Consider the following 21,026-nt stretch of genomic DNA (forward strand, 5'->3'; position numbering starts at 1 on the left):
AGTACCTGCTGACAGTCATTATGAGCAGCTAAATCAACCCATCTTGATGCCTACCCTTTCCCTGGACTTCCCGTTATGTGAGATAATTTTCAGTTAGAGTCAGTTTCAGTTACTTGCAGCCTAAGTCATACCCGATGGATGAAGCCTGCTTCCCAAGGTACACTAAGTTCTTTGAAGATGGGGTCCAGCCATTCTCCCAGCTTGGTCTTCTCTATAGTCCTCACAGTTTAGCTGGCTACAGTGGACTATTCTTGTTGGTGTAGGGAAGATGGAACTCAGAGTGTCAGAAAGGTTCCTGAAACAAAAGTTAGCTTGTTGCTCAAGGGACTGCCAATTTTGAAAACATGCTAATGAGACAGAAGCTGGCAACCAAATCAAGAGAGAGGTAATGTATTCTCTATCTCCATCCCCACAAACTAGTGTCTTCCCTGGTAGTGCTGGAGGAATAAGGGGCAAGGACATTTACATGACTTCTAACAGATAGGCTTCATGCCCCCATAGAGAGGTTTCAAGCCAACACCTACCCAGAAGGCAGTGATCTAAAATTACTCACAGTAGGGCAGCAGTTTTCACCCCCAAATCCCAAAGGGCTTTATAGCACTGTGTGTAAGGGAAAGTTCCAGAGATGTGACTCTATGTCTCAATTCTATTAAGCATTCTTTGTGTGGTTAAGATACACCTTTGAAATATTTCCATTTCATAGTAAGAGAATGGAAATAGTATTTTCTCTTCCCCTCCAATTCAGGGATACTGAAAATGTGAATACCATTCAGGAGGGATGTAGTGAGACCAGAAAAGTGCCTTGCATCAGCTTCAGGTCTGGACCCTGGAGTAGTTTACAGGATTACAAACAGAATGGTTCCATCTACCAGTATTCTCTATGTTAATAAACAAGCATGTATTGAGTGTCTACTATGTGTTGGATCCTGAGCTGGGCTTTGAAATTATGTGATGGAATCACTGTCTCTGCCCTCAAGAAGTTTCTAGTACATTTGAGAGAAACAGGTGTATCAATCCAGATATAGAATATGAGAATTTCAGTGTTATTGCCATCTGTGGGGAGAACTTGTGAGAGATGAGGCCAGAAAAAATGAGCTTGGATGAAATGAACCATGAATGCAGAGATAATCCTCAAGATATTTAAAAATGAGAACAGCAGGAGCACTGACTAGGTAAAATTTATGTAGATCAATGCACAGAACACTGTCCTCCAGGCTTCCTGATATGCTGGGCACTATCCCTTTAGTTGCTGGGCTTTGAGGAGGTTAAAAAGGGCCCAGGAGTGGGGAAAAGGGCAGAAGGAGAGGTCTTGAGGGAACAAAGAAGAAAAGCTGGTATTAAAATATTCCACAATTTTAACAAGAGGTGTGGCTATTCCAGTACCATCACTTCATGGCAAATAGATGGGGAAATAATGGAAACAGTGACAGACTTTATTTTGGGGGGCTCCAAAATCACTGCAGATGTTGACTGCAGCCATGAAATTAAAAGATGCTTGTGCCTTGGAAGAAAAGCTATGACCAACATAGACAGTATATTAAAAAGCAGAGATATTACTTTGCCAACAAAGGTCCATCTAGTCAAAGCTATGGTTTTTCCAGTAGTCATGTATGGATGTGAGAGTTGGGACTATAAAGAAAGCTGAGCACCGAAGAATTGATGCTTTTGAACTGTGGTGTTGGTGAAGACTCTTGAGAGTCCCTTGGACTGCAAGGAGATCCAACCAGTCCATCCTAAAGGAAATCAGTCCTGAATATTCATTGGAAGGACTGATGTTGAAGCTGAAACTCCAATACTTTAGCCACCTGATGTGAAGAACTGACTCATTGGAAAAGACCCTGATGCTGGGAAAGATTGAAGGCATGAGGAGAACGGGACGACAGAGGATGAGATGGTTGGATGGCATCACCGACTCTATGGACATGAGTTTGAGTATACTCCAGGAGTTGGTGATGGACAGGGAAGCCTGGTGTGCTGCAGTTCATGTGGTTGCAAAGAGTCAGACATGACTGAGTGACTGAACTGAACTGAACTGAATTGCGGCTATTTCAGTGCCCTGCTTCAATGTCATGTGAATGAACATGTACATTACCTTGTGGGCACCAAGGACCCCAGGAATTCCATGAGGGGTGGAAAGAGCACTTTAGCAGCAGTATGAAGGATGAACTGGATTGAGGCACCCTGCAATCAGGGAGACAAAGAGAAAGGCTTTGCAATACACCAAGGAAAACAGATGACACGGCTTACATGCCCTGTCATGCCCGTGGAAAACAGGCATGTATTTCTGTAAGCAGGCTAAAAGATGTTTGCACAAATCCCCATCTCTATATATCACTTTTGTTCCTAAGTGTTCTCCAGTCTTTATGCTGTCTTGCCTCTAATACCCTAGCCCAGCGCAAGCTTATAAATGCATACATACACACATGTATACTTGTGTGAAAGACCCTGTTTAAAGTATACACACTCAACTAGTGGCAGGCAGGCTATAAGAGGCCTGGCAAGAAAAATTCATTCAAATACTGAGGTCATCCTATTCCCAGCTACAGGAGAATGAATGTAATATAAACATCTACCTTCATAATACCAACCATCGTTTCTACGTTTCCAAGCATAGTCACACAATTATCTCATTTGCTTTCTTAACAATGGTCCTGGGAGATGTGTAAGACTGGTATTATTTAGTTCCATTGTATAGATTGGGAAACTGAGGTTCAGAGAGAAAAGACTTGCCCAAGGTTACTCAGAATGGGTCAGTGGTACCACTAGGACTAAGATGCCTTCTGCCTGTTGTTCCTGTTCTGTTCTTCTGCCTCTCAGCCTTCCATGTAGCCTCTTTCAGAATAACTACTGATCATTCTTGCTCCCACGTCCTGCAAACAAATACTAATTCTAATGTGCATTGCTAAGAGAGTACTTCAAATGACTCAAGGGTCTCCAACCCTATCTTCCAGGGCCCTGCTTAAGTCTCGCCATCCCCTCCAGGAAATCTGTCCTGGGACTCCAGTTCAGTAAGCTCAACCCCTTCTCCTTTAAAATTTACTTTGTATTATTGCCTTAATGCTTCCTTTATTCTCTCCTACTGTGTTCTAGAAGATTTCTCCATCTGTGACTGGTGGTTCCCTGGCTTCTTTTCTTCTCCCTGCCTAGCACAAGGCTTAGCACACAAGGGAACACTTAATAAACCATTGTTAATGAATGACTAGATCCAGCAAAGCCCTGCTCTGGCATCAGAATGCCTGAAATTCCCAGTTCACAACAAAATACTCTGAATGTGTGTGTGTCCATGCACAACTCATCCAGTGACCCTGAGGATAACTAAATCAATGCTCTCAAAGTGCAGCATCAGCACATAGTTATTTTACATTCCAGTAGGAATTGAAGCAAGGCAACTTTTTTCCCTCTAATTTTTTTTTTTAAATAAATATTGTTCTCGTTCCAAGTGGTATAGTTTTGACATCTTGTATACATTTCTGAAATAGAGTCCAGATGAGAAACGGGCTCATGTGTATGTCCATCTCAATTGGAGAACAGTAGATTCCTATTCATGGACAATTTAATTTCTGAAATCCCAATTGCGGAAAAAAGCCCAGGGAGAACGTTGCAAGAAAGAATGAAACCAACATGGAATGACTGCTCGACAATCTCTTTGAGGCTTGAGGACAAGACTAGAACATGAGGAAGAGAAGAAAGAGATCCTAAAATGTCACCCCTCCCCTCTCATACCTGCCCATTTAGATTTCCAAGGGACATGAACGGGAAGGCAGCTGATGGCTGCTCCCAAGAAAGCAGGGTACTTGCAAAACACCCTTTAGACATTAGAGTGGCCAAAAAAGCCTCAAGAAGTCAACTAGGTAAAGCTAGTCCCAGAGAACACCACCCACTATTTTGCCGAGAGGGAAATGCCTCCATAGAATCCTAACTGAGGATGAATGAATAATTTTTCTATCATCTCTTTTACAACATGTGACATTGCCCAAGTACCTGGTACTACCACATACAAGGTACTGTGCTTGGCACTTATAAACATCAACTACTTTGTACACTCCCATTTTACAGGTGAGGAAACTGAAGTTCAGAGAGAAATTAAGTCATTTACCCATTATCACACAGTCTAGCTGACTTCATAGTCTGGGTTCTTTCCATTGCACCACACTGCCTTCCTGCAGTATATTCAGTGAGCTCTGGCAATAAGAAAAAAGCTGAAAACTACTCCCAGTGAGCACATGGTCTCAAATGATGGGTGAGAGATCATGTAATGGAGAAAAAGAGGAAAAGGGTATTCATTCCTGGCTGAAGGACTAGCAGACGCGAAGGGGCTGATGAAGGAAAGAAAAAAAAATGCCTTCAGGAAAATGGTAAATAGTTTGTGGGGTTACTCGAGAATGAGTACAGGTGACAAAACACGAGGCTAGAGCAGCTGAGGTTAGTTTATAAACGATCTCATCTATCACGTTAAAGAATGTGGTTTTCTCTTGGAGGAGGTGAGAAAAACTAGAAGAAAGGGAGTAGAAATCATATCTCTGTTTTAGAAAGAGCAGCAAGGCAACCACGTGGGCAGACAGTTCAGAAGAGGCACTGACTGGCTGCAGGGAGACCAAGTCAGGAAAGCGTGGTAATAGTCAAGGTGACAGTCAGGTGGTAAAGCAAATGGAGGCCCAGATCAGAAAATGCTGCCTCCAGCAAAGTCACTGCCAAGTCAGCCTCAGTCTAACTTCAAAGTGTGGATTCCAGGCTTCGCAGCATCTACCCCCACAGCGCTTGAACACTGCATCTCTTGCTTTTGTCTCAAAACTAGTAACAAGTCTTATTTTGTCCTTTGGGGCCTTGCCATTTGTCTCCATCTTCTGAGCTGGCAGCTTTGTAGCTCCCCTGGGCCTAGCCTAGCCCAGCCAGCTGGGGAGGGAGGAGAGAAGTCAGGTAGGCTCCAAGCAGAAAGGGCCCTGATGAGCACATGTTTCACATTCCCCACACTGCACGGCAATTCAAAACCAAATCCTATGGGAATTGTTTTCTTAAAGATTTGGGATGGGTTAGGGGCTTCTTCTCTTTCTTTCTTTGTCTTCTTTTTTTATTATGTGTGTTTCTGGACTGCAGCTATTTCCTCTGTCCTTGAGTTAAGTAGTAGCAGAGGGGGAGAGAAAATGAAATTTTGAAGCAACGCTGAAAAGATCTTTCTGTAAAATTCCAGAGGAGGGAGGGGGCCCACAGCACTGTTCAGGGAAGGCCAGGGAATATGGCTGTGGAGGGATGGCAGTGGGGTTTCAACTAGGGTAAATGTACAGAAGTCAGGCAAAAGCCTACATGAGGGATATGGTCCCTAACATGCAGGCCAGATGCAACCCTTGGCTCCTCTGCAATCAGCACTCTGATTGATTTTGCTCTGGTCATCCATCAGCAGCTGCTATAGCACCAGCACAACCAACAAGGTGTGGGTTCTCCCTATTAACAATGGGAATTAAATCACTAAAATGAACCAAAGGCACTTTATAGGTAAAGGCAGAACTGGAGAATCTTACAAAAACCTCCCAGGCTTCCCTCTCTATATGCTGTACAATTCTGAAATACAGCCTACATAAGAAGCTGGGTCATGTGTACGTCTCTCCCAGTCTAAGAACAGTAGATTTCTGCTCATGGACAACTTCATTCTTGAAATTCCAATTGCATAAAAAAGACTAGGAGAAAATAGATAACCAACAAGGTACAGCACTGAGAACTATACTCAATATTTCATAATGATCTATAAGGGAAAAGAATCTGAGAAAGATATAGATAGATAGATAGATAGATACCTGAACCATTTTGTTGAAAATGAACTTGAAACTAACACAACATTGTAAATCAACTAGATTTCAATAAAAAATACTAGGAAAACAGGTTTTATTTTTCATCTCACTCCCTTTCTATTAATATCATTTCCCTTGAGGCTCCAAAATCACTGCTGATGGTGATTGCAGCCATGAAATTAAAAGACGCTTACTCCTTGGAAGGAAGGTTATGACCAACCTAGATAGCATATTTAAAAACAGAGACATTACTTTGCCAACAAAGGTCCATCTAGTCAAGGCTATGGTTTTTCCAGTGTTCATGTGTGGATGTGAGAGTTGGACTATAAAGAAAGCTGAGTGCCAAAGAATTGATGCTTTTGAACTGTGGTGTTAGAGAAGACTCTTGAGAGTCCCTTGGGCTGCAAGGAGATCCAACCAGTCCATCCTAAAGGAGATCAGTCCTGGGTGTTCATTGGAAGGACTGATGTTGAAGCTGAAACTCCAATACTTTGGCCACCTCATGCGAAGAGTTGACTAATTGGAAAAGACCCTGATGCTGGGAAAGATTAAGGGCAGGAGGAGAAGGGGACGACAGAGGATGAGATGGCTGAATGGCATCGCCAACTCAATGGACATGAGTTTGGGTAAACGCCGGGAGTTGGTGATGGACAGAGAGGCCTGGTGTGCTGCGATTCACGGGGTTGCAAAGAGTCAGACACGACTGAGCAACTGAACTGCACTGAACTGAGATATAATGACAAGTCCTATCCGAAGTCTTCTGACAATGTGTAGCATTTAGGGGAATAACTATTTATAATTTTCAATGAATAGTTTTGTTGAAATACAATTTATATGCCACAAAATTATCAAACCATAAAATCCATCCATTTTAAGTATACTGCAAAGGTTTTTAGCACATTTATAGAGTTGTGCACCATCACCACATCTAATTAGAAACTTTGAGCTCATATTCAGTCAGTCCATGTTCCTACCCCCAACCCTAGGTAACCACTAATCACTTGTGTCTCTTTAGATTTGCCTTTCTTATAAACGGAATCATAAAATATATGGTCTTTTGTGCCTGGTTTCTTTCACTTAGCATGTTTTCAAAGTTCATCCAAATTATGGCATTTATCAGTACTTAAATACTCTTTATTACCAAATAAGATGCCATTGTATGGATGTATCATGTCTTGTTTATTCTGTCACCATTAATGGACATTTGGAACATTTCTAAAGTTTGACTATTAGGAATGATGCTGCTAAGAATATAAAACATACAAGTTTTTGTGTAGATAAATGTTTTCATTTCTTTTAGGCAGATATCTAAGAGTATCTATTTATATATGTCTTTCCTTATGCCAGTACCACATTGTCTTATACTAATTGATTACTAAATTTGAATTTAAGGGGTGTCAGTCCTCGAACTTTGTTCTTCTTCTTCAAGATTATTTTGGCTAAACAGAGTACATGCAATTCAACATGTATTTTAGAATTAACATTAAATGGATCTGAATGAATGAAATGAATATTCAGCTAGTCCTTTTCTGTAATATCCACAAATCAATCAATATGATATACCACACTAACAAACTGAAGAGTAAAAATCATATGATCATCTCAATAGATGCAGAAAATTCTTTTGAAAAAATCCAAAATTTATTTATGATAAAAACTCTCAAGGAAGTAGGTATAGAAGGAACATTGTTGTTTAGTTGCTAAGTCATGTCCAACTTTTTACAACCCTATGGATCATTGCCCACCAGGCTTCTCTGTCCATGGGATTTCCTATGCAAGAATACTGGAGTGGGTTGTCATTTCTTTTTCCAGGGGATCTTCCCAACCCAGAGATCGAACCCATATCTCCTGCACTACAGGTGGATTCTTTACCACTGAGCCCCTAGGGAAGCCCGCAGAAGGAACATATCTCAACATAATAAAGACCCCAAAGCTAACATCATACTCAATGGTGAAAAACTGGAAGCATTTCCTCTAAGATCAGGAACAAGATAAGAATGCCCACCCTTGCCTCTTTCATGCAATATAGTATTGGAAGTCATAGTCACAGCAATCAGACAAGAAAAAGTAATAAAAAAGAATCCAAACTGGAAATGAAGAACTGTTACTGTTTACAGATGACATGATACTATACATAGAAAATCATAAAGATACCACCAAAAAACTACTGCTGCTGCTGCTGCTGCGTCGCTTCAGTCGTGTCCAACTCTGTGTGACCCCATAGATGGAAGCCCACCAGGCTCCGCTGTCCCTGGGATTCTCCAGGCAAGAACACTGGAGTGGATTGCCATTTCCTTCTCCAATGCATGAAAGTGAAAAGTGAAAGTGAAGTCGCTCAGTCATGTCCGACTCTTCGTGACCCCACGGACTGCAGCCTACCAGGCTCTTCTGTCCATGGGATTTTCCAGGCAAGAGTACTGGACTGGGGTGCCATTGCCTTCTCCCAAAAACTACTAGAACTCATTAATAAATTTGGTAAAGTTTCAGGGTGCAAAATTAATATACAGGAACCTGTTGCTTTTCTATACACTAAAATAAACCAGCAGAAATAAAAATTAAGAAAATAATCCTATTCACAATTGCATGAAAAAATTAAATACCTGGGAATAAATCTAAGAAGGTAAATGACCTATACTCAGAAAATGATAAGGCACTGATGAAAGTGATTTAAGATGACACAGATACTTGGAAAGATATACCATGTTCATGGCTTGGGAGAATTTATATTATTAAAATTACCATACTACCTAAGGCAATCTACAGATTTAATGCATTCCTTATCAAAATAACAGTGACATTTCTCACAGAACTAGACAAGTAATTCTAAACTTTTATGTAAACACAAAAGACCTCTAATAGCCAAAACTATCTTAAGAAATAATAATAAAACAGGAGGTATACTCCCTGATTTCTTTTTTTTATTTTTTTATAAATTTATTTATTTTAGTTGGGGGCTAATTACTTTACAATATTGTAATAGTTTTTGCCATACATTGACAATAATCAGCCATGGGTCCACATGTGTTCCCCCTCCTGGACCCCCCACCCACCTCCCTCCCCATCCCATCCCTCCGGGTCATCCCATTGCCCCGGCCCTGAGCCTTTGTCTCATGCATCGAACATGGAATGGTGTTCTGCTTCACATATGATAATATACATGTTTCAATGCTATTCTCCCAGAACGTCCCACCCTCACCTTCTCCCTCAGAGTCCATAAAATTGTTCTATGCATCTGTGTCTCTTATTCTGTCTTGCATATAGGGTTATCGTTACCATCTTTCAAATTCCATATATATGCATTAGTATACTGTATTGTTGTTTTTCTTTCTGGCTTACTTCACTCTGTATAATGGGCTCCTGATTTCAAACTATATTACAGAACCATAGTAATCAAAACAGTATGGTACTGGCACAAAACAGAGAGACAGATCAATGGACCTGAATAGAGCCCAGAAATGAACCCACACTTATATAGGCAGTTAATTTATAACAAAGGAGGCAAGAATACACAGTAAGAAAAAGGCAGTATAAATGGTGTTGTGAAACTGGACAGCTACATGCAAAAGAATGAAAAGGGGGCACTTTCTTACAAAATTCAAAACTAAACTCAAAATGGATTAAAGACTTAAATTTAAGACCTGAAACCATAAAAGTTGTCAAAGAAATCATAGACCATGCTCTTTGTTATAAGTCTTAGAAATGTTTTTTTTTTTTTTGTCTGTCTCTTCAGGCCAAAGGCAACAAAGCAAAAATAAATAAATGGGACTACATTAAACTAAAAAGCCTTTGCACAGTGAAGGAAACTACCAGCAAAATGAATAGGCAGTCTACTGAATGGGAGGAGATATTTATAAATAAAATATCCCATGAGTGTTTAATATTCAAAATATATAAATAAATCACACAACTCCATAAAAAAAAAAACCTGATTATAAAATGAGCAGGGGATCTGCAGAAACATTTTTCCAAGAATGGCATACAGCCAGCAGGCACATGAAAAGATGCTTAATGTAACCAATCAAATAAAAATGCAAATAAAAACCACCATGAGGTATCACCTCATACCTATCAGAATGAGTGAGTGAGTGAAAGTCACTCAGTAATGTTCAATTCTTTGTAACCCACTACTATTAAAAAGGTAAGAAACATGTGTTCCCCATGTAAACCCATGGCTGATTCATGTCAATGTATGGCAAAAACTATTACAATATTGTAAAGTAATTAGCCCCCAACTAAAATAAATAAATTTATAAAAAAAAAAAAGGTAAGAAACAAGTGTTGGAGGAGAGGTGGAGAAAAGGGAAGCCTTGTGCACTGTTGGTATAAATGTAACTTTGTTTGGCCACTATGGAGGTATGGAGGTTCCTCAAAATATTAAAACTAGATCTCTCATATGATCCAGCCATTCCACTTGTGGGTATTTATTCAAAGAAATTGGAGATACTAATTTGAAAAGATATGTGAACCCCCTGCCCCATGTTCACTGCAGTATTATTTACATTATTTACAACATATGGAAGCAACCTAAGTATCCATTGACAGATGAATGGATAAAGATTTTTTTGAAAATATTTTCTCCTAGCTTCGTGGCTTGTTTTCTTATTCTCAGTGTCTTTGCAGTGCAGAAGTGTTTAATTTTAATGAAGTCCGGCTTATAAACTATTTCTTTCATGGATCATGCCTTTGGTGTTTTTATCACCTTACCCAGAGTCTTTTAGGTTTTCTTCTCTGTTATCTCCTAAGACTTTTATATTTTTATATTCCCCATTAAGTCTATGATCTATTTTGAGTTAATTTTTATGGAGGGTATAAGATCTTTGTCTTGATTATTATTGTTATTTTTTGCTTGTGGATGTGCAATCATTCCAACACCATTTGTTGAAAGGATCACCTTTGCTCCATTGTATTACTTTTGCTCCTTTGTCATGAAACAGTGGGCTATATTTACATGGGCCTGTTTCTGTGCTCTTCATTCTGTTCCATTGGTCTATTTTTCTATTCTTTTGCAAATAGCATACTTTCTTGATTACTTTTATAGTAAATCTTAATGTCAAGTAGTATCAGTCCTCCAACTTTGTTTTTGTCCTTCAATATTGTGCTGATTATCCTGGGTCTATTGCCTCTCCAAATAAACTTTAGAATTAATTTGCTGATATCCACTAAATAATCTGCTGGGATTTTGACTGAGATTGCATTGAATCTGTACATCAATTTGAAAAGAAATGACTCAACAATATTGCATCTTTCTATCCACAAACATGGAATATCTATCCATTTATTCAGTTCTTCAGTTTCACTCATTGGACTTTTTGTGGTTTTCCCAATGTAGTTTGTGCACATATTTTGATTTATATCTAAGTATTTGATTTGGGGTGCTAATGTAAATGATATTATGCTTTTAATTTCAAGTTTCACTTGTTCATTGCTGGTATATAGGAAAGTGATGTACTTTTCTATATTAACCTTGTATCCTGCAACCTTTCTATTATTGCTTATTCACTTCAAGTTGTTTTGTCCTTTCTTTCAGATTTTTGACATAGACCATCATGTCATCGACAAATAATTTTATTTCTTCCATCCCAAACTGTATGCTTTTCATTGTTTTACTGCATTATCTAGGACTTCTAGTACTATGTTGAAAAGGAGTAGTGAAAGAGGACATCCTTGCCCTGTTTCCGATCTTAATGAGAAAGCTTATCATCATTAAGTATGATGTTAGTGCTATTTCCTTTTAAATAAACTTTTACTTTTGAATAGTTTAGATATACAAACTGCAAAGATAGCACAAAGATTCCCATATACCCTCCATACAATGTCTCCTATTATTAATATGTAACATTAATATGGTACATTTGTAATAACTAAAATTAATCAATATTGATACATTATTGGTACCTTAAGTCCATACCATTCAAGATTTTGTTATTGTCTACCTAATATCCTTTTTTTGTTCCAGGATGCCAACATTACATGACATACAACATTACATTTAGTTGGCACATCTCTTTAGGCTATTCTTTTTCTTGACGGTTTTTCAGACTCGCCTTGTATTTAACAACCTTGACATTTTTGAGGAGTACTGGTTAGGTATTTTGTAGAATGTTCCTCCACTGGTATTTGTCTGATATTTTCCTTGTGATTAGGCTGGGGCTATGAATTTTATGAATTTTTATGGACTTTTATGAAAAGGTCAGTTTTCATACCAATCCCAAAGAATGTTCAAACTACCACACAATTGCACTCATTTCACATGCTAGCAAAGTCATGCTCAAAATTCTCCAAGCCAGGCTTCAACAGAACATGAACTGTGAAATTCTAGATGTTCAAGCTGGATTTAGAAAAGGCAGATGAACCAGAGATCAAATTGTCAATGTTCGTTGGATCATAGAAAAAGCAAGAGAATTCCAGAAAAAATCTCTACTTTTGCTTTATTGACTATACCGAAGCTTTTTACTGTGTGGATCACAACAATCTGTGGAAAATTCTTCAAGAGATGGGAATACCAGACCACCTTACCTGCCTCCTGAGAAATCTGTATGCAGGTCAGGAAGCAACAGTTAGAACCGTATAGGGAACAACAGGCTGGTTCCTAATTGGGAAAGGAGTACGTCAAGAGTGTATATTGTCACCCTGCTTATTTAACTTATATGCAGAGTATATCATGTGAAATGCTGGGCTGGATGAAGCACCAGCTGGAATCAAGATTGGTGGGAGAAATATCAATAACCTCATATATGCAGATGATACCACCCTGATGGCAGAAAGCGAAGAACTAAACAGACTCTTGATGAAAGTCAAAGAGGAGAGTGAAAAAGTTGGATTAAAACTCAATATTCAAAAAACTAAGATCATGACATCTGGTCCCATCACTTCATGGCAAATAGATGGGGAAACAATGTAAACAGTAAGAGACTATTTTCTTGGGCTCCAAGATCACTACAGATGGTGACTGAAGCCATGAAATTAAAAGATGTTTGTTCCTTGGAAGAAATGCAATGACAAACCTAGACAGCATGTTAAAAAGCAGAGACATTACTTTGCCTACAAAGGTCCGTCTAGTCAAAGCTATGGTTTTTCCAGTAGTCATGTATGCATGCAACAGTTGGACCATAAGGAGGCTGCACACTGAAGAACTGATGCCTTCAAATTGTGGTTTTGGAGAAGACTCTTGAGAGTCCCCGGGACTGCAAAGAGATCCAACCAGTCTATCCTAAAGGAAATAAACCCTGAATATTCATTGGAAGGACTGATGCTGAAGCTGAAGCTCCAATACTTTGGCCACCTGATGCGAAGAGCTGACTCATTTGAAAAGACCCTGATGCTGGGAAAGATTGAAGGCGGGAGAAGGGGATGACAGAGGATGAGATGGTTGGATGGCATCACTGACTCAATGGACATGAGTTTGAGCAAATTCTAGGAGATGGTGAAGGACAGGGAATCCTTGTGTGCTGAGTCCATGGGGTCACAAAGAGTCAGACACAACCAACTGAGAGACTGAACAACAAACAACAATGCTACATGCCAGGTATTATAGGTACTGGGTTTAAATAACAGCCTTATTAAGATATAGTTGAAATACATTAAACTGTACATATGTAAAGTACATTATTAGATGAGCTTTGACATATATATGCACCATAACTATAATCAAGATAGTGAACATATATATGTCAAAGCTCATTAATCCCAAAAGTTTCCTTCTGCCCTTTGAACTACCACATACCCTTTCCTGGCTCCCTCACAGGCTGATCATCTTTCTATCACTATAGATTAATTGGTATACCTGTTTTTCATTTACAAAGCAGGTTGATGGCGAAGTTTATCCTTTACTAAGGAACCCTCTTCAGCCAGATTGTTCTTTTCTTATGAGAACAGTTTAGGGTTTTCTTTTTGTCTCTCGGGCAAGATTCCTCAACAGGAAACAAAGATTCCAGCAACCTCCCTCCTCTCAAAAGGGAGCTCTGGTGACTGGCTCACCTGATTCATGAATATATGTTTACAGAACCCCAAAATGACAGCAGCATTTCACTTCTGTGTGGGTTGGTAAATCCAAATATTAATACTTGCATTTAACATTAATAGTAAAATATTAATACTTGGTCAGAGCCAAGTAACACCTTACTCCCCAGAATTCTTCTGCACTGTTCTTGCCCACATGGCACCAATGGTTATTAAGCAACCCAGTGAATTCCCATTGCCCTTCAGGAGAATGACTATAAACTTCTAACAGAATCTGAAGCATCCAGGGTGGCTCAGATTCTATGTGAACCCAGGAACTGAGTCCCTATATCATGTACATGATATTGCTCCTTTCACTCTCCAATAGGCAAATGATACTGCACTCCAAGGTGCTTAACCACTATTAACTGGAATCGATCCTAAGAGCAATGATTTGTTGTTTGCCTTCTGTATGCCAAGCACTGTTCTAAGTGGTACAGAACTGTTTATCTCATTTATAATACTCACAGTAAGTCCTCAAGGTTGATATAATTGTTCTCCATTTTACACAAGATAAAGCTGAGGTAAGGTGAGGTCAACAGACTTGTCTAGATCATATAACTAATGAATGGTGCAGAGGTGAAATTGAAACTCAGATCTGACACCAAGAGTACCCTTTGTTCACTACCTTTTACTATAATGTCCGATTGCCAGGCATAGGGATCTCCCTCCACACCCCAAAATCCTCTCATGGAAGAGAAATCTAATGATATGGCCTTTCACCAGTCTGGCACTAAGAACCTCTTGGGTCCCTGTATTTGTATTGTTCTTACAGAAACCTACATCATCCTGTCAGGGGAATTAAAAGTACCAATTCATATAAATGTTCCTCCTCAGAAATAACGTGGAAATCATACTATCCAGAAAAACTGTGAATGAAATTCAGATTCAGGCTGTGATTTTGACTATTTCCATGACAATGAACAACACAAATTGGATTATATATTCCAAACATCAATGATTAGTACCTTTGGATCTTGTAATACATTAAAAAAAACATCTCACCAATGGTTAGCTATCCATGCAATATAAAACTCTAATTCAGTTTTGCTATGTCAGAAATTGTCAAAGATACATACTGCAATATTTTTACAAGGACTAATTCACAAAATTGAATCTGGTTCACCAGTTTGTGTTATATCTCACATAAGATTGCCTATTCTTTACAGGGCTAAAAAGAGATGGAATGGAACAGAGCTACTTGGCTCAAACCAGAAATACAAGTTCAAAGCAGTTACTAACTCTCCTCAGTAGAGGGCAGTGGTAGGCAGGACAAGGCCGGAAGGAAGAGAGGGACATTAACTTCCATTGTGTACCCACTAAGTGTTCAGGCACAGGGCTTAATGCTTGCTTAAGAGATAGTATCATGAACCCTGACAATAACCCTATGAAGGAAGGAGAACTGGCACTCTAAGAGTCTCAGGTTAAATAAATTGAATACCTGGTGCCCTCCAATTTAACTATATCATACTGTTTTGAGACAGGTACTGTTTCAAAGTCCCATAACTAGGAATTTATACTGATGATCTAAAATAGCAGACTCACCTAGAACATGGTAGGTCTCACAGATGATGGGATTTTAAAGATCTGGACTGGCTGGAACAATGGGAAGCATTTAACAAGAATAATATGTAACAAGATACAAACTTCTGAGCCAGTGACAAGGTGGAAATTATCTACAGAAGTGGTTCAGAGGAACTTGACATATGGCAAACAGTTGAGAGACCCAGAGAAGATTAGACCAGGGTGTCCAGCACTAGGAAGGTGCTCACAAATGTTGAAAATTACTGAATATAGAAAATATGTTATGAAGAATCCAACATTGTCATTAACTGCCCAAAAGACAGTTAGTTATTGAGAAGGTACAGACTATTTTGTATGGACCAGTTGGAGGGATATTTTAGTTCCTTAAAAGGAATAATCTTCTAAAAGACCGAGAAACCTCCAGAAGGGTGAGAAACTCAAAACTGTCACTAGCTGATTTGTGAGATTAGGTTATAAAGATGATCTCCAGGAAGCCTTTTAACTCCAGGGTACTCAGATTTTTGAGCTGGTAAAGATTCAAAAATGACAAAACTAGACAGCATATTAAAAAGCAGAGACATCACTCTGCCAACAAAGGTCCATATAGTCAAAGCTATGGTTTTTCCAGTAGTCCTGTATGGATGTGAGGTCTGCACCATAAAGAAGGCTGAGCGCTAAAGAATTAATGCTTTTGAACCATGGTGTTGGAGAAGACTCTTGAGAGTTCCTTGGACTGCAAGAACAAACCAGTCAATCCTAAAAGAAATCAGCCCTGAATACTCATTGGAAGGACTCATGCTGAAGCTGAAACTCCAATACTTTGGCCATCTGATGGGAAGAACTGACTTATTGGAAAAGACCCTGATGCTGGGAAAGATTGAAGGCAGGAGGAGAAGGGGACAACAGAGGATGAGATGGTTGGATGGCATCATGGATTCAATGCACATGAGTTTGAACAAGCTCCGGGAGTTGGTGATGGACAAGAAGCCTGGCGTGCTGCAGTCCATGGGATCACAAAGAGTCAGACACGACTTAGAGACTGAACAAAAACAACAACAAAGATTCCTAGGATGGCCTCTTTACCCTTGTCAAGTGAAGATCTTAATGTTTTCCAAGAAGTAACTGGTTGGTACACAACACTTAGAAGCCAAAGCATTCCAACCATTAGAACAACTCTACTAAGAGGTACTTGTCCACTGACCTCCTAAAAAATTAATTAGAGGAGAAATTCTGAGACTGGCTCACAAGAGGGAGCCAGTGGTGTTCCACTGGAATCTGGGCATTGGACCAATTCACTTGAAGGCTACAAATGTACCTTTCCCTCAAGGAAACAAACAAAAAGGGTCAAAAAGTTTAATCATTTCTTCAAATAAGAAGTCCCTGAAATATAAATACACAGGGTATGATATAAAATAAAGCCTACTGATGATGGGATTCAGAAATATGCAACCCCAGCCACATCTGGATAAATAATTCAGTTACTTAATCAGCATTTACCTGGTTCAGCCTGCTGTATGCCAGTCTCTGTTCTGGCTAATGGAGATAACAAATAGTAAGATACAATTTCCACCTTTGAAAAGATAAGAATGTAACAGAGAGATCTCCTCATAGATGATTTACTCCATGGTATGAGCAGTACTAGAATAGAGATCTATACAAAAGGCTGTGGGACCACAGAACTGGTAAGGTCAGAATAAGGGAAAGATATACAGAGAATATATCATTTGTGCTGGACCTTGAAGAATGGTTGAGAGTTTGCTGCTGCTGCTGCTAAGTCGCGTCAGTCGTGTCCGACTCTGTGCGACCCCATAGATGGCAGCCCACCAGGCTCCTCCGTCCCTGGGATTCTCCAGGCAAGAATACTGGAGTGGGTTGCCATTTCCTTCTCCAGTGCATGAAAGTGAAAAGTGAAAGTGAAGTCGCTCAGTCGTGTCTGACTCTTCGCGACCCCATGGGCTGCAGCCTACCAGGCTCCTCCGTCCATAGGGTTTCCCAGGCAAGAGTACTGGAGTGGGGTGCCATTGCCTTCTCCCAGTTGAGAGTTTACTGTATGAAAAAAAGATGAGGATATTCTAGGAAGGGTACAACATGTGCAAAGACAACATGGTAGAAAAGATATTGGTGTACTTGAAGAATATTGTCAGATACGGATTAGTTAGGGCATAGAATGTATGGGGAACATTATTCTTCATATTCTTGCTACAGGGAGATTCTCTCTAAAACTAGACTTTTGGTGATCAACATGTACTTATTACTGTATGTAAAATAGATAATCAACAAGGACATACTGTATAGCACAGGGAACTCTATTCAATATTCTATAATAACCTAGATGGGAAAAGAATCTGAAAAAGAATGGATATATATACATAATCTCTTTGCTGTACACCTGAAACTAACACAACATTGTAAATCAACTATACCCCAATATAAAATAAAAACTAAATTAAAAAAAATAAAAGTAGACTTTCAGCAAGCTTACAATTGCTGATATCCTGAACTGGCTTCTATTGCTAACTCCAGACTGGGCTGTGCCCCTGCCACTAGAAATCTAGTTTTAGAGAACCCCCATCATCTATCTCTTAAGGGTTATCAAAGCCACAGTGAACTGGTCTTGGACAACAGAGACATTTCTTGGAGACTTCAAGCTGGTCATAAGCCACCAACAAAAGCAGGAAGCCACCTCATTATTTTGGCCTCTTCTAGGCAACACTTCCAGGAAGGGAAGGCCTAGGCCCTGATTTATCTTCAATGAGACTCTAATACTGAGAGATCAGAAAGGAGTGCCACATGTGCCAGCTCACCTGGTCAACATCAGCTACTAAAGGCCAATGTTTCTCCAGGGGAAAGTGTACCAAGGGGGTCAGAAATCCTCATTGCCCTTTCCAAAGGGATGAATTTCTGAATTTGTCAGTAGCTTCCTTCTTAGTATGATTCAAAGAGGTGCTGTTTCTATGATTATACCTCTTCTGAAGCAGTCAAGTCTCTGAATTATTTCTAACTGTATTGACCTCCGTTGATTTCAAGGACTATAAGGGAAGAAACCTTATAATGTTCATCATCATCCCTCATCACCCTCAAGCAAATGATCAGGTTGGAAAATGGCAGACAGTAGTAGTATAATACTGGGAATTTAATAAAAGCTCTCTAACCACAGCTTGGTTAAGATTGTTCTGAAATGGGTTACTAGAAGAGATTGGTCATTAGATTTATCAAGCCATTAAGACGCCATTTAATATACCACCCATATGCAACAATAAGAGTCTTTCTTGCTCAACAAAAAGGAAATGAAATTTAAAACTTGCCTTCATTATCTTCACCCAAGGTTTCATTAAGACACATATAGAAGAATGTATTTTTGGAAGCACTGTTATTTGAACTCTTCTTTCTTTATTCACTTGTAACAAGACAGCTGGTTTTGTTAAAACTTATGAGGCAATGAGAGAATTCTATCATTCTAACTGAAATCATGGACTGTATGATTATGGACTTTTAACAAAACCAACATAGTTCAGAATATAGATGGACTTATGTGGTACTACTGCTTTGATCTAATGTGAAGTTGTTATGTGGAGTGATACGATAATAGAATAAAACAATACAACTTTTTATCTTCAAGAATATCAGGCATTGAATGCTCAGCTATACCTCCTGGGGGAACAACAGAGAACTAGCATTTGTTCACCCACTGGTATAACTCAGACCTAGCCCTGCCAAAAAGGATGTTTCTCTATCACTACGGTAAAATAATGTTAGCTAAGGAGCTAATGATATTCTGTATACCAAGTAGAGGTGGGGTTCATTGTTAAATTTTGGATCAGTTTGTTTTTGAGGTGGTTTGGGGGAGGGTGACCATAGTCATTTTCTTTAGTAACATCGGGCTGTATTGTTGACAGCTCTTTGTTCACTTTTCCTACTATCCAACATGAAACTAAGCAACACCATTAGGGAAGTACAAAGTCTGTTCTGACCTTAGAACTGTTCCTGATCATGTTAAAGATATGCTGTCTCTACTTTAAAATTTTACTGTTCATCATTATCATGGAACTTCTCTGATTGTTTTTTGAGAATAGATGTCATGTCTCCTTAGCTAAACAGTAAGGTTTAAGACAGCAGTGTAGGGAAGTGGGAAGAATGAGCTGTGAAATAAGCCATATCCAAGTCTGAATTACCCCTCACTGGCTATAAGCCACATAAGTCCTAGAGGTATTAGTCCCCTCATTGATAAAGTAGGGAAGATGCTATCTACCCCATAGGATGGCCTTAATAATATGTAAAGTGCTTGGCACATTTCTTTAAGTAAAAGTTACCTTCCCCTTTAATCTATACTATTCCTATATCTGGGAAGATAAAGATAATACACGGTGTTCTGATAAGGTATTCAGTAAATCTTGACTAAACAGAGAGGATAAACATTTTATTCCACACTTTTTGTGCCCAATATTTACAAAGATTCCTTGTTCTGATCACCATCTAGCTTTAAACCCAGGTTTAGTCACTCCTGGCTGCACATGGTTCTTCAATAGCAGACTAAGCCCTCTGGGAAATATGGTCCGTCGGCACTTCCTATTCTGATAGAGCAGACAGGGTAAGTCTGACTCACACCTCAATCCTTAGGAACATGCCTTTTTTTCTTCTCTTTTGATACACTGGCTTACAGCCACATCTTCTCCCTGGGGAAAGCAGACAACAGCTAATCTGTGATTGTGACTATTTCAGAACAGGAAGATGGCCACCTGTCTTACTTTTCAGATGATTAACCCCATTAGCTTGATTGCCTTTACAAGCAGTCTGAGGGAACCCCTGATGTGGCTTAAGGCTTGCTGCAACAGCTCCTCCTGAAAAGGACTAGCCTCTCATCCCTTCTTTTCTTTCTACCCTGAAAGGTTAAAAAAAAAAAAAAAGAAACCTGCCTTCTCCAAGGGCTTTAAAAACACATTTCTAAGTCACCAATCAAATAAGATTACCTAAAAGCTAAGATAACTCCAAAAGCCCTTTATGTGAGAAAATAGATTAAAAATACTGTTTTCAAAAGGAGAAAAACCCAGTTCCAGTTTTGAATCCTCCTTTGTGCCAGATAGCCTCTGCAATGACAGGGAGAGTCTGTCGCCGTGAACTGTCAGGTGAGCTCAGAGCCTAATTCAGAGGCTCCATTAATTTGTGTCTCCTTCTGAGAGGACACAATCTAGGAAGATTCTTTTTACTTGATTATTCCTAGATACACTACTGGGGCTGTAAACTCACCCATCCATCCCTTTCACAGCTGAATCATGACAGCACAGACACATTCCCACACACAGCCACACACATGACTGCACACTCTCACACAGACAGTTATGCATACTCCAGAGAACAGAGGACAGACAGGGAGCTCCTGAGAGATGGACTGTCCTGGGAGAAGAAACTGAGTAATGGGGAAAGGTAGAGTACAGAGAAAAGAGAGAGAATTCCCAGGCTAGTAGGTAGTTCTTTGCTGGTACTTTCCCTGGCTCACTTGAAGGTCTTGAATACCAGAGGCTTCTTCTTTGATGACTCTGAAATTCCCACCTTAAATCACTTTCTGCCTAAACTCATGGCCACTCTCCAGAGGTCTATGACCTCTCTACCTTGAAGAATGTTTGAAGAATCAAAAGATGTTGTGCTTTAAGAAAGTTACTTTCCCAGAAGCAGTGGAGGAGATGTAGAAGGAACTTCAAGAACTGTTAATGTTAAATATATACA

At 39.5% G+C, this 21,026-nt stretch overlaps 1 protein-coding gene across 3 annotated transcripts in view; it reads right to left on the bottom strand.

Annotated features, from left to right (window-relative positions):
• The window catches only part of SHROOM4 (shroom family member 4), a 248,510-nt gene that overhangs the window by 150,882 nt on the left and 76,602 nt on the right, over positions 1–21,026 (bottom strand). Inside the window, exon 2 of one of the 3 annotated variants that reach the window (XM_081567886.1) lies at positions 2,093–2,181. The exons of the other annotated variants lie outside the window; for them this stretch is intronic. The gene's annotated coding sequence lies outside the window, so the exon portion shown is untranslated. The remainder of the gene's footprint in view (positions 1–2,092; positions 2,182–21,026) is intronic. 3 annotated transcript variants of the gene reach the window in all.

This window comes from Giraffa tippelskirchi, chromosome X (assembly GCF_054371585.1).
Source record: "Giraffa tippelskirchi isolate mGirTip1 chromosome X, T2T-mGirTip1v1.2.pri, whole genome shotgun sequence".
NCBI classification, from domain to species: Eukaryota; Metazoa; Chordata; class Mammalia; order Artiodactyla; family Giraffidae; genus Giraffa; species Giraffa tippelskirchi.